The 13590-nt window shown below is 45.2% G+C and overlaps 1 protein-coding gene across 2 annotated transcripts in view; it reads right to left on the bottom strand.

Annotated features, from left to right (window-relative positions):
• LOC133381650 (alpha-2-macroglobulin-like) overlaps positions 1–13590 on the bottom strand; it is a 93876-nt gene that overhangs the window by 44920 nt on the left and 35366 nt on the right. The window lies entirely within an intron of this gene.

The following is a 13590-nucleotide window of genomic DNA, read 5'->3' as shown; positions in this document are numbered from 1 at the left end:
TCTATAGTCCGTCTTCAGAAAACTTTTGTTTTGAAAGGTTGCATAAATATCCTTAAATAAACAAAGTGAACTTACCCGGATGATTCTAAAGCCCCAATCAATTAATCCTAAAGTCAGTTACTACAAAAAAATTGTCTCAAAGCAACTTACAATTTTTTAAAAAAGCATACCATGCCAATTTTAAAATACAAATTGAAAATATATTAGACGATAAAAGAACCCTATTAACTAAAAGTGCTCACTCTGCAATAACATAAACAGGACACATCCCACCCCACCCAATTAAAAGATGAAAACCAAATAAGAGCAAAATGTGAATAGGAATGTCTTCACCTGGTGCCTAAAGACTGATAGCAATGGCACTGGACTAGACACATCTCTCTAGCAAGAGTATGACCACAGTCAAGGGGCTACCACGGAGAAGGCTCCATCTTGCATTGCCACCCATCACACCACAGATGATGAACACAGGGTCTGAGCAGGTTTGTGTGGTGAACACAATCCCTAAGGTTTTGGGGTCCTGAGCCACATAAGGCTTCACAGGTCAAAACCAGCACTTTGAAGCAAGCCTGGAAACAAATTGGCAGCCAACGCAGTCAGGCCAAGGCAAGTGTTATATGATCAAACTTTGTACTTCCAGTCAACAGTCTCGCCACTGAATTCTGCACCAGCTTCAGTTTCCAAACTGTCTTCAAAGGCAGCCCCGCCTATTACACTTTGCAGTAATCACGCTGTTTGTGTATGTTACAAACACATTTGCCTGAGAATACTCAGCCTGTGAATAAGCGTAAGCTATAGAATTCACTTCCACAAGATGCAGTGATGGCCACCAGCTTGCGTGGCTTGAAAGTCTCAGACAACTTCATGGGACATCAAGCTACCTGTGACTACTAACCATGGCGGATGTTTTCCCTCCACTGTCAGAGGTTGTAGGCCTCCAAATACCAGCTGTTGGGAATTGAAAAAACTCAGGCCCTTGTGGGCTTCCCATTGAGGCACCTGGTTGGCCGCTGTGAGAAGAGAAGGCTGGACTAGATGGTGGCCTGACCCACAGCAAAAAGATAAAAGGGGGGAACCCAGAATGCTTGAAAAAATATGTTTATTATGACAAAAGCCCAATGTGTTTTGGCCACTCTGTGGTTTGGCCTTCATCAGGGGCTGTAAACAAAATCATGAGAACACACCATAATATTGTAGAGAAATTTCATACAGCATAAAACCATAATGTATCTGTGGAAAAATAATAATTTTTACTCACATAAATGGGTCTAAAATATTTTAGACCTATTTAGACGGCCACACTTTTCCTGTCTGATCCACAGCAGACAGAATGACTACAAGCCACAGGGCCTTGACTTCTCTGCAGGTCTTTGCCACAGAATTTGTGCCTGCCTCTCTCCAAGGCTTAAAGCCCAGAGCTTGGAAGATTACTTTTAAAAGTAATAAATTACAGTTACAGTTACACGGCCCAAAAAAGTAGTAATTACCGTTACAATGACAATTGCTCTGAAAGTAACTGAGTGATTACTTTACTTTTTCTCAAAAGGAATCACTACAGTTACATTTCGGTTCCTTTTTTTAAAAAATGCCTACAAGGTGCTGGCCTTGGCTGCTGCACATCTAAGTAGCCTAAAACAACATTAAAAATAAACACACACATACAGACGTAGTAGAATAATTCTTTTTATCCATAAGATAGCAATGGTTGGCTCTCCACTGCTAAGGGAGGTGGGGAGGGAGGCAGAGGCCACAACTCAGATCTTTGCACATCAAATCAAGTGCAACCCCCCCCCTCAGCCAGCCAGCATAATCTCTCTCACTTAACCACCTCCTGGATCCTGCCCTGCCACCAACTAAAGGACACTCACCCAAGCAAACATTTTCTCTGAGATGCAAAAAAGTTAAAATACTGCAAATGCAGCACAGTAGCCAGAGACACGTCGTCATCTTTCACCTCCACAGTTCTTTATCTCCATTCTGCTTCTTCCTCCTTCTCCTCCTTTATCCATGTTCTTGCCCTCTGGCTCCTTTTTCCCTCCACTCCATTTTTTAAAACAGTTGTTTTCTCCACTCCACCCCGTCTCACTCTCCACCTCCTCCCTTATCCCCTCCTACCCGCCCACAGATCATGACAATAATAAAAGTTAAAGAGGAAAGCACAAAAGCAGGACTACAGCTGAACGTCAAGAAGACTAAAATAATGACAACAAAAGATATATGTAATTTTAAAGTTGACAATGAGGACTTTGAACTTGTCAAGGATTATCAATACCTCGGCACAGTCATTAGTCAAAATGGAGTCAATAGTGAAGAAATCAGAAGAAGGCTAGGACTGGAACTAGAACAGCTATGAGAGAACTAGAAAAGGTTCTCAAATGCAAAGATATATCACAGAACACTAAAGTCAGGATCATTCAGACCATGATATTCCCGATCTCTACGTATGGATGTGAAAGTTGAACAGTGAAAAAAGAGGATAAGAGAAAAATCAAGTCATTTGAAATGTGGTGTTGGAGGAGAGCTTTGCGCATACCATGGACTGCGAAAAAGTCAAATAATTGGGTGTTAGAACATATTAAACCAGAACTATCACTAGAAGCTAAGATGATGAAACTGAGGTTATCATACTTTGGACACATACTGAGAAGACAGGATTCACTAGAAAAGACAATAATGCTGGGGAAAACAAAAGGGAGCAGAAAAAGGGGAAAGCCAAACAAGAGATGGATTGATTCCATAAAGAAAGCCACAGAGACCTGAACTTACATGATCTGAACAGGGTGGTGCATGACATGCTCTTGGAGGTCACTGATTCATAGGGTTGCCATAAGTTGTAATCAACGAAGGCACATAACAAAAATATTTAAGGGGAGGGAATTCCAAAGGGTAGGCGCTACTACACTTAAGATCCATTTCCTATGTTGTGTGGAACAGATCTCCTGATAAGATGGTATCTGCAGGAGGCCCTCACCTGCAAAGTGCAGTGATCAACTGGGTATATAAGGGATAAGACGGTCTGTCAGGTATCCTGGTCCTAAGCTGTATAGGGCTTTGTACACCACAACTAGAACCTTAACCTTAGCCCAGTAGCAAATAGGCAGCCAGTGCAATTCTTTCAGTAGTGGAGTGACATGTTGGTGACACCCTGCTCCAGTGAGCAGTCTCGCTGCTGCATTTTGCACCAGGTGCAGCTTCCGAACCAACGTCAAGGGTAGCCCCACATAGAGTGCATTACGGTAATCCAATCTGGAGGTTATCAGTGCATGGACAACAGTGGTCAGGCTATCCCTGTCCAGAAACTGCCACAGCTGTCTTACCATCCAAAGCTGGTAAAAGGCACTGCTAGCTATGGAGGTCACCTGGGCCTCTAGTGACAAAGATGGATCCAGGAGTACCCCCAGACTATGACCTGCTGTTTCATAGGGAGTACAACCCCATCCAAAGCAGGCAACTGACCAATTATCCAAACTTGGGAACCACAAATCCACAGCGTCTCTGTCTTGCTAGGGTTCAAACTTAGTTGATTTGCCCTCAACCAGCCCACCACAGAGTCCAGGAACTAGTCCAGGCCTTGCACAGCCTCTCCTGATTCAGATGTTAAAGAGAAATAGAGCTGGGTATCATCAGCGTACTGCTGACACCTCACCCCAAAACTCCTGATGACCGCTCCCAAGGGCTTCATATAGATGTTAAACAGTATGGGGGACAAGATGGTACCTTTATGGTCCTCAAGGATGGCTGACGGTCAACCCATACATTATGGTGGAGAATATAGCTGCAGGCATTGCCTCAAGGAATAAACAGAATGTCTGCAGACCTGGTCAGTTACTATCTGAGCATGAGGAGAAGCTGTTTTCTGACAGGAATGGGCACCAGCTGGAGGCCCAGATTGGCTTTGTGAGAGAACTAAGAAGGCACTGGTTTCCTTTGGCGACAGATCCTCAAGTGAGAAGTGGGTGCAATGTCTGCCCACTTCTAGTTTACCATGATGAGCCAAGAGGTATTCATTTCATACTAGAAAAGATGGCTGAAGCCTCCTGATAACCCCAGCAGCAATGGGTGTGTCTGGGCCCTTATTTGACATTTGGTGCACATGCTGTATTACCTGCACATGCATCAGATTATTATAATCAAGTCTGGGGAATTCTGGATTGGCACAATACCTTAAGAAATATATTCCACCCAACTGGCAAACAGCCCCCCACCTCAGATAACAAACCCAAAAGTCTATATTCTGCCTACCCCTCTCCATGTATGTATGAAGCATCTCCCAGTTTTTTAACGGATTCCAAATGCAGAATTTGTATTTTCTGCCCGCAGAACTTGTTTTAGTCTTGGGTACATAGCAAAGCTGCCTTAAACTGAGTCAGGGCACTGGTCCATCTAGCTCAGTATTACGTGTCCTGACTCGAAGTGGATCTCCAGGATCTCAGATATGGGTGTTTCCTAGCCCTATCTAAAAATTCAGGGACTGAACCTGACATATTTTGCATGCAAACCAAACGCTCTTGCCATTGAGCTAGAACCCTTCCCCAGTCACAAGAGCTGTGCTCTTTCAGGCAGCATTCCAATCTCGATATAATTTGTTGATTGTAAGTTGCTTTGGATTCACTATTGTGAAGAAGAGCGACTAATACATTTAATTAAATAAATAATAACAGCCAGGGAGTTCCACTGAATTTATTCCATCTGAATAAGCACACAGAGGATTGCACTGTTAGTGCAATATTCTAAGCTTTGTAGATGTAACAAAAAAAAAGATGAACACTGCTCCAGTAGTTTGTATTTTTGCAAAATGTTGAGCTTCTTGGAAATGCTGTTCAAAGATTTTATTCAGCCAAATAGTGATGCTGCAGTGTTCTATCAATAGTTTTCAGGAGGTTTCAATCAGGAATAAAGTGCCCCACAGGGGAATGTGTCTGCAACAACTTATCCTGAAAGGGATCTCTGTAAACTGACTAAAGACTGTGGTTAATGTTTTCTTCAAGCTTGCACCTTTCAATTGCTTATTTTGGGGGATAATCTATAGGGGTTTGCTGTCACAACTGTGAATGGAGAACAGGACCTCAGATGTGTCCAGCTCTGTTCTGCAGCAGCACGTTGCAGGGGAATATTGATAACAGAGAGGCTGCCTTTCAAGGCAGTTGAATCACTTCCCAGGAAAACTGGCATTGCATGAATTAATAAAAATGGAGAGTTGTAGTTTCATACCAACTTTATTTCTCCCCCCTCCTTTATGAATCACTTCTTTTGCACAACCACCACCTCAAGTTGACAATGAAATGCATGTGGTAGATTTAAAGGAATTGGAAGAGGCTCTTTTAAGAGTGAGAAAAGTCTATTAATGGCACCATTACACTTTCTTATTTTTCTGGAAAGGACAAAGACAGCACATGCTGCATCGTAAGAAGTGAATCTTGTGCAATATTCAAACAGACTACCAGGAGGGAACAGAAGGCCAGTCCTGGGGGAGGGGGGAACACCATTTAGGTTTGGGCTGCTGTCCAGGTATTTTAAGTCTGCTTTCCATAGGCTGAGCTTCATTTTACACAAGAAGGAAACCACTTCTAGATGCAACCCTTACATAATGCTTCTCAAACAGGAACCCGTACAATACGTCTGGGACAGAGAAATTATCTGTGCTTTACACATGAAAGGAGCTTGCAAGGCTTGTAGCTCAGTCATGACCAGGTTTCCTGAGGTGGTAAACTAGTTTAGGACTTACTTCCAAAGACAGTATGTAGCCTTAAAAACTGAAGGTAGCAGCGGATCCACACATCAGGGGAGGCAGCGACAGATGAGGGAGAGCCAGCGACAGGCAGCGGGGGGGGAGGGGAGAGCCAGCGACTGTCGGAAGGCAGAGCTGGGGTCCCAATCCCGGGGAGCTGGATCCCGGAGAGTTGGGAGAAGAGTATTCGGATGGATGGCAGAGGGAAGGGGGAGGAACTTCCCCCCTTTGGAGCGAAGATGAAACAGAGGAACTGCCAGTGATAAGGTCGCTTAGCAACGGGGAGCCTGAGCCCTCCCTGGACATTCTCACGCCTCCCCCTCTTTCAGGCTCAGAGCAAGAGGGGGAAGAGGGAGGGCTGCTCACAGCCGAAAAGCGGGGAGGCAGTTTACCATCAGCCCCTCCCCTATCCCCCATCCTGGAATCGGAAACTTCAGAAGAGGAGGGGTTGATGCTTCCCCACTCACCGCGCACACGCAGACAGCTGAAAAGACAGGAGAGAAGGGGGGGAAGGCGGGCAGTACCTGAGGGGCAGTTAAGGAGGAGCGAAAGATTGCGCGCCCGTTTGGCCCCTTCTTAAAGAACAGGCGGGAAGAAGTCCCTTGCTCTGTCAACTTTCTCCCAATGCCGCAGGACCTGTATCCCTGTATTGCTTCATGAGAAAACGCAGTCTTTGTTTGGACATTACCCTAATAAAACATGAATTAACTACAGCCATTGGTCTGGTTCCTGAGTCACATCCTGGGCCTGACAGCTTGACAGAGCCACCTAAATCACCCTCAACGCTCTCTTCACTTGACTGGGACAAGATGTCAAAGGGAGCAGCGGGGGGACGAACCCCACTTCTGAGACGGAAGAAGTGGAACTCTTGAGGACTAAGGTAGCTGATTTGCAGATGGATGTTCAAGCCCTGCTAGCAGCAGTCAAGGCACTGAAGATGGATAATCAAACCTTGAAGGCCACGATAGACCAGATGCGAACAGCCCCTCCAGCTGCCGTAGTAAAGGTTCCCATTGGATTGCCCCCAAAATACACGGGACAAAGTGATCAGTTGGCAACCTTCGTGGCTCAATGTGAGTTATATCTGGATGTCAGGCACACGGAATTTCCAGACGATGGGGCTAAAGTAGTTTTCATGATTAGCCTCCTGGAGGGAGAAGCTGCAAAATGGGTGACTCCGTATCTCGTGAGAAAGGATACTGTCTTAGGAAGGTACAGAGGATTTATACAGGAGATGACCAAGATGTTTCAAGACCCGCAAAGGGCTGAAACAGTAGTGCGGCAACTAGGCGCTCTGAAGCAAGCTAAAGGGACTGTTTCTGAGTACACTAATGCTTTTAAAATTCTGTCCCAGGAAACTGGTTACAATGATGCCACCCTGATGTTTATGTACCGGAGTGGATTAAATGCTGAAATCCTGGATGAGTTGGCCAGGACCTCCCCCCCCGCTGACCTACCAGGGCTCATCCGGCTATGCCTACAGATAGATCACCGGATGGAAGGAAGGCGCCTGGAAAGGAAGCAGGAGGTCCCGAGATACTCAGCCTCGGCATCCCGCAACAAGACCCTTCCCACTGCAGGGATGGCAGGTAATGCAACTGAGGGACAGGGAGGGGCTAGGCCAAGACTGTCGGAAGAAGAAAAGGAAAGACGACACCGGGAACGTTTATGCTTTTATTGTTCAAAGCCGGGCCATGTGGCCAGAGACTGTGGACTGAAAGGGGGGAAAGCCGAGCCATCGGGAAACTAGAACACCCAGTCCACGTGCAGGCCGGTGGACTGGGGGCAGCGTTGTATAAAGGCCCCCCAATGATCCAACCTCCCTCAAAGGGGGTGTTGGTCTTGCCTATTTGGATTACAACTTCCAGAGGAGTGGTGTTTAACTCTACTGCCTTAATTGACAGTGGAGCCTCCACAAATTTTATTGATGCAAAGTTAGTCAAGCATCATGGAATTTCCCGGTGGAAACTGGACGCTCCCCTAGCTGTGGAGACTATCGATGGGAGACCCCTGAAGTCAGGAGGGGTGACACAAGCCACGGAGGAAGTGAAACTTCAAATCCCTGGGCACGAAGAGTTCATTTCGCTATATGTGTCAGATCTCTCGAACTTTGAGGTGATTCTGGGAATGCCCTGGCTAGCAAAGCATGAACCCAAAATAAGTTGGAAGGAGGCGGTGGTGTGGTTCACCTCACAGTATTGCCAGGAGAACTGTCAACCTGAAGGAATCAAGAACACCTTAGCAGGGGCAGTGCAAGAGATCGAGCAAGTGACCCTGCCGCCAAAGTATGAAGAATTCAAAGATGTGTTTGATGAAAAAGAGGCAGAGACTTTACCCCCCCACCGCCCTTACGACTGTGCGATTGACCTAGTGCCAGGAGCCAGCATCCCATCAGGGAGAATCTACTCTCTCACAGAGAATGAGAGGGAGGCCCTGAAGGAATTCCTGGATAAAAACCTGAGGCGAGGATTCATACGCCCCTCACAATCCCCTGCTGGAGCGCCACTATTGTTTGTGAAAAAGAAGGGGGGGAACTCAGACCCTGTAATGACTATTGCGCATTGAACCAGATCACCATCCCCAACAGCTACCCGCTGCCCCTGATCTCAGAGTTGCTGGACCGACTGCGCTCTGCAAAAATCTTCACGAAGTTGGATTTGAGAGGAGCGTACAATCTGATCAGAATGAAGGAGGGAGATGAATGGAAAACAGGATTCTTGACCGCTTACGGACAGTATGAATACCTGGTCATGCCGTTCGGGCTTTGTGGAAGTCCAGGAATTTTTCAAAAATTCATGAACGACGTGTTTAGAGACTTGTTGGACACGTATGTAATCTGTTACTTAGATGATATCCTGGTGTTCTCAAAGAACCAGGAAGACCACGACCAGCATGTGAAGACGGTGTTGAAGAGACTGAGAGAAAATCACCTGTATGCTAAATTAGAGAAATGTGGATTTGACCTCAAGTCTCTAGACTTCCTTGGATATCGAATCTCAGCGGAAGGCGTGGAGATGGACCCAGGGAAAGTAAGCTGCATATTGGACTGGGGCCAACCTGTCACCAAAAAGGATGTACAACGGTTTTTGGGGTTTGCCAATTATTACAGAAAGTTCATTCCAGGGTTTTCCAAATTAACAGCTCCTCTGACTGACTGTTTAAGGGGGAAGAAGAAGTTTCAATGGACAGAGAATGCCACCGAGGCCTTTGAGGAGCTGAAGAGAAGGTTTGCTACTGAGCCTATTCTGCGCTTTGCTGATCCGAACCGCCCTTTCGTAGTGGAAGCAGATGCTTCAGATTTTGCCATCGGGGGGGTCCTGCTACAATTAGACCAAGAAGGGAAGGAGCTGCACCCCTGTGCGTACTTCTCTCGGAAGTTAAAGCCTGCAGAGAAGAACTACACAGTTTGGGAGAAGGAGCTACTGGCCATCAAGGACTCTTTTGAAAACTGGAGACAATACCTAGAGGGGACCTCTCATCGAATTGAAGTGCGCTCCGACCACAAGAATCTTGAAAGCCTCCAAACCGCCAGGAAGCTGAACCAGAGACAGATAAGATGGTCCCAGTTCTTCACTAGGTTTAACTTCCAGATTACTTACCATGCCCAAGCCAAAAACCAGAGAGCGGATGCCTTATCCAGACAGCCACAATACAAAGAAAGTGAATCCGAGGACCAGCCTCAGTATGTAATCCCGCCAGAGAAATTAACGTTAGGAGTATGCCAGCCTTCATGGGAAGAGGAATTCAAAAAGGCACAACAAGAAGATGCAGACATGCTAAAATATCAGCAGGAGACGGGACAAGGTCAAGACTCAGAAGTAACCTTTCACTGGAGAAATGGACTGTTATGGTTCAAAACCGCCAGATATGTGCCAGAAGGGGAATTAAGGCTCAGAATCCTACGCCAGTGTCATGATTCCATCACAGCGGGACACTTTGGGATTTACAAGACCATTCAGAACGTGGCCAAGGACTTCTGGTGGCCTAAAATGCGTCGGGATATTGAGTTATGTAAAGTCCTGCTCTGTCTGTCTGCGGACAAAAACACAAACAGGGACACCAGCAGGACTGTTACAACCGTTGCCTGTCCCACACGAACCCTGGAAGGACCTGTCCATGGATTTTATAATTGATCTACCCAAGGAATGACAGCCATCTTAGTAGTGGTGGATCTACTTACCAAAATGGCACACTTTCTTCCTTGTGCAGGGGCCTTAGAGGCTAAAGAAACAGCCAAGTTATTCATAAAAGAAGTGTACCGGCTGCATGGATTGCCAAACAGCGTAGTCTCAGACCAAGGAACTCAGTTCACAGCCAAATTTTGGAGAGCAATGTGGAAACAGTTGCAGACGGAATTAAAACTCTCCTCCGCCCATCACCCCCAGACAGATGGGCAGACGGAACGCTTGAACGCCGTTTTGGAAAGATATTTACGAAGTTATGTGTCCTATCAACAGACTGACTGGGTATCATATTTGCATTTTGCAGAGTTCGCCTACAACAATTCTCTGCACTCCAGCACTCAACAAACCCCATTCTTCGCTAATTATGGATTCCATCCTAAAGTCTTTCCAAGCAGCTCAGAAGGAATGCTGGTACCGGCAGCTGAGAACTTCCTTAAGGAATTGCAAGCGGCGCAACAGACACTGAAACAGCAGTTAAACAAAGCCAAAACGGAGTACAAGCGAGTTGCTGACCTGCACAGGAAGGAGGGCCCCCCCCTTCAACCGGGAGACCAGGTATGGCTGTCCACCCGCTTCCTCCAGATGCCGGGCAAATGTAGAAAATTACAAGACAAATCAATCCCGTGGCGTACCGACTGAAGCTGCCTGACACGTTTAAAATACATCCTGTGTTCCATCGATCCCTCTTAACGAAAGCCGCCCCTCCCAGTGAGTTACGGCCGGAGGAACCTCCCGGAGCTCCACTCCTGGTAAATGAGCAGCTTGAGTTTGTTTTTTTTTTTTCAATAATTTTTATTCAGATTTTCATAAAACATACAAGACAAAATCATAAAACATTCAAAGACAAAAAACAAAATCAAAAATAGTTAAACAAAAAGAAAAAAAGAAAAAAAAAAAACAAAAATAAAAAATAAAGAGTAAAATATTGACTTCCCATTTGTCAAAGATCAAATCAGTTATAAGTCTATAATATATAACAATCCTGTCTCTTAAGTCATATTATAAAATCACTTTCCTCCAGTAGTTATCTTACTTAATCATCAAATCTCATAAACATTACTTTATTCTTTCCACAAAAAGTCAAAGAGAGGTTTCAATTCTTTAAGAAATATATCTATCAATTTTTTTTTCCAGATAAGCATATCGATTAATCCATCTCATTACTAATTATGATAATCTTATTGTCATAACCATAGTCAAAATAAACATTTCAATTAATCCATCACATCAGAATCTGTTAGGTTCAATAATTTCAGTAGCCATTGTTCTATTATCTCTATTAGTTCCATTTTCCATCTTCCATCTTCAGTAGTCTTGTTAAGTCCAGTAATTTCAATATCCAATCTTCCATTATCAGTATTCCATAATAATCTTGCTGTCAAAGCCATAGTCATATAGTAAGAGTCTGATGGGGATTACCTCTATCCCAAATATTTTCTTGCCATCCATTCTGAATAGGTTGCTGAAATACTGCTGTAAAATCATATCTCTGTTCTTTTTTTCAAAATACACTGGGTCATCTCTTAAAAGTTTTTCCATTGTCACATGGCTGCAGTTAATTCCATAGATTTTCTCTATATTGGGCTCCATCACATCATTCCAGTCCAGAAGATTATCCATGCCATTGATAACTTTATCTCTAGAATCTTCATTCATTTCTTCAGAGATAACATTGAGTTCCAAACAATAGATTTTATTTCTAAAGTCCATAGACTCCAAATCTTGTTCCTGTTCCACGTTGGTTCCAATCTCCGGGATCTCCTCTCTCACAGGGACCCCTATTCCAGTCTCCAGGGTCACCTCTCTCACAGGGACCCCTGTTCCAATCTCCGGGGTCTCCTCTCTCACAGGGACCCCTTCCAGGGTCACCTCTCTCACAGGGACCCTTATATCTTTAATCTCCTGCTTCATTTTACTCAATTCAATTTTCATTATCTCAATCTCATCCATTATTTTCTGAAACATAGTTATTTCCAGATTTTCAGCCACTTTCTTAATTGCCATTTTAAAAGAAAAATATAGGAAAACCACTTCTTATTTCAGCAACAATTGGGTTAATACTCCAAACTTGGTGACATCACAGTATAAACAGAGCAGACAGCCTTATCTCTCCAATAGTTAAGTAAACAAAATGCAGTTCCCAGGATCGAAACAATTAATGGCAATCGTCAAGAAACAGATTCGTCAAAATAAAATAGACCAAAAAGAGAGTAGTCTCAAAACAGTATAATATTTTTCAAAATAAAAATCTGGAATAGAAATCCCTCTTCTGTGTATATCTTTAGAATGCAAATCCAGGACAGCTTTTTGCAACAAAAACAGAGATAAGCTATTAATTAGTGCGTAGCAGAGAGAAGTTATGGCTCCCCAGTGAGATGTCAAAAACTGATCAATCTGGCAAATCTCTTTTAAACAGCAACAATTTAAGTCAAGTAAAAGAAAAATATAGAAAGAAGGGTGCTTGCCTGTTAGTGCGTTCTCTCTTAGAAGATAAGGTGAACGTTCGCTTTATCAGATAGAGCTTGCTGTTAAAAATCCGTCCCACCTTCGTCGGCTGGACCTCGTCCCATAAATTAATGAGATCTGGTCGTCCCAACAAAAATAGGCTTTGAGGTTAATCTCTTCGTTTCTCCCTACCCGGGAGAAGTTTAATCAGTCAAAAAAAAAAGAAAAAACTGACTGATATATCTGAATAAGCTTCTTTTGAGGCAGGAGCCCGTCTCAAAAGCAGGCACAGGCTAAGTCACCCTTCCCGGAAGTCCGGTAAATGAGCAGCTTGAGTTTGAAGTTGAGGAGATCTTAGATTCCAGGATCAGACGCCACAAGCTGCAGTACTTGATTCACTGGAAAGGCTATGGGGTGGCTGACAGATCATGGGAAGATGTAGCTGATGTGCATGCTCCAGAATTGGTAAAACTTTTCCATCAACGTTTTCCCCACCGTCCCAAGCCAGACAAGGGGAGGGGGGCACAGCCTGGGAGGGGGGATGGTGTTGGAAGGCAGAGCTGGGGTCCCAATCCCGGGGAGCTGGATCCCAGAGAGTTGGGAGAAGAGTATTCGGATGGATGGCAGAGGGAAGGGGGAGGAACTTCCCCCCTTTGGAGCGAAGACGAAACAGAGGAACTGCCAGTGATAAGGTCGCTTAGCAACGGGGAGCCTGAGCCCTCCCTGGACATTCTCACGCCTCCCCCTCTTTCAGGCTCAGAGCAAGAGGGGGAAGAGGGAGGGCTGCTCACAGCCGAAAAGCGGGGAGGCAGTTTACCATCAGCCCCTCCCCTATTCCCCATCCTGGAATCGGAAACTTCAGAAGAGGAGGGGGTGATGCTTCCCCCCTCACCGCGCACACGCAAACAGCTGAAAAGACAGGAGAGAAGGGGGGAAGGCAGGCAGTACCTGAGGGGCAGTTAAGGAGGAGCGAAAGATTGTGCGCTCGTTTGGCCCCTTCTTAAAGAACAGGCGGGAAGAAGTCCCTTGCTCTGTCAACTTTCTCCCAATGCCGCAGGACCTGTATCCCTGTATTGCTTCATGAGAAAACGCAGTCTTTGTTTGGACATTACCCTAATAAAACACAAATTAACTACAGCCGTTAGTCTGGTTCCTGAGTCACATCCTGGGCCTGACAGCGACAGGCGGGAAGGGGGCAGCAGGACGAGCGGTGGGAGCGCACACACACACACC

The sequence above is a fragment of the Rhineura floridana genome, chromosome 3, assembly GCF_030035675.1.
Source record: "Rhineura floridana isolate rRhiFlo1 chromosome 3, rRhiFlo1.hap2, whole genome shotgun sequence".
Taxonomy (NCBI): domain Eukaryota; kingdom Metazoa; phylum Chordata; class Lepidosauria; order Squamata; family Rhineuridae; genus Rhineura; species Rhineura floridana.
The sequence above is the reverse complement of the archived record's forward strand: the minus strand, read 5'-3'. Positions and strand labels throughout refer to the sequence as shown.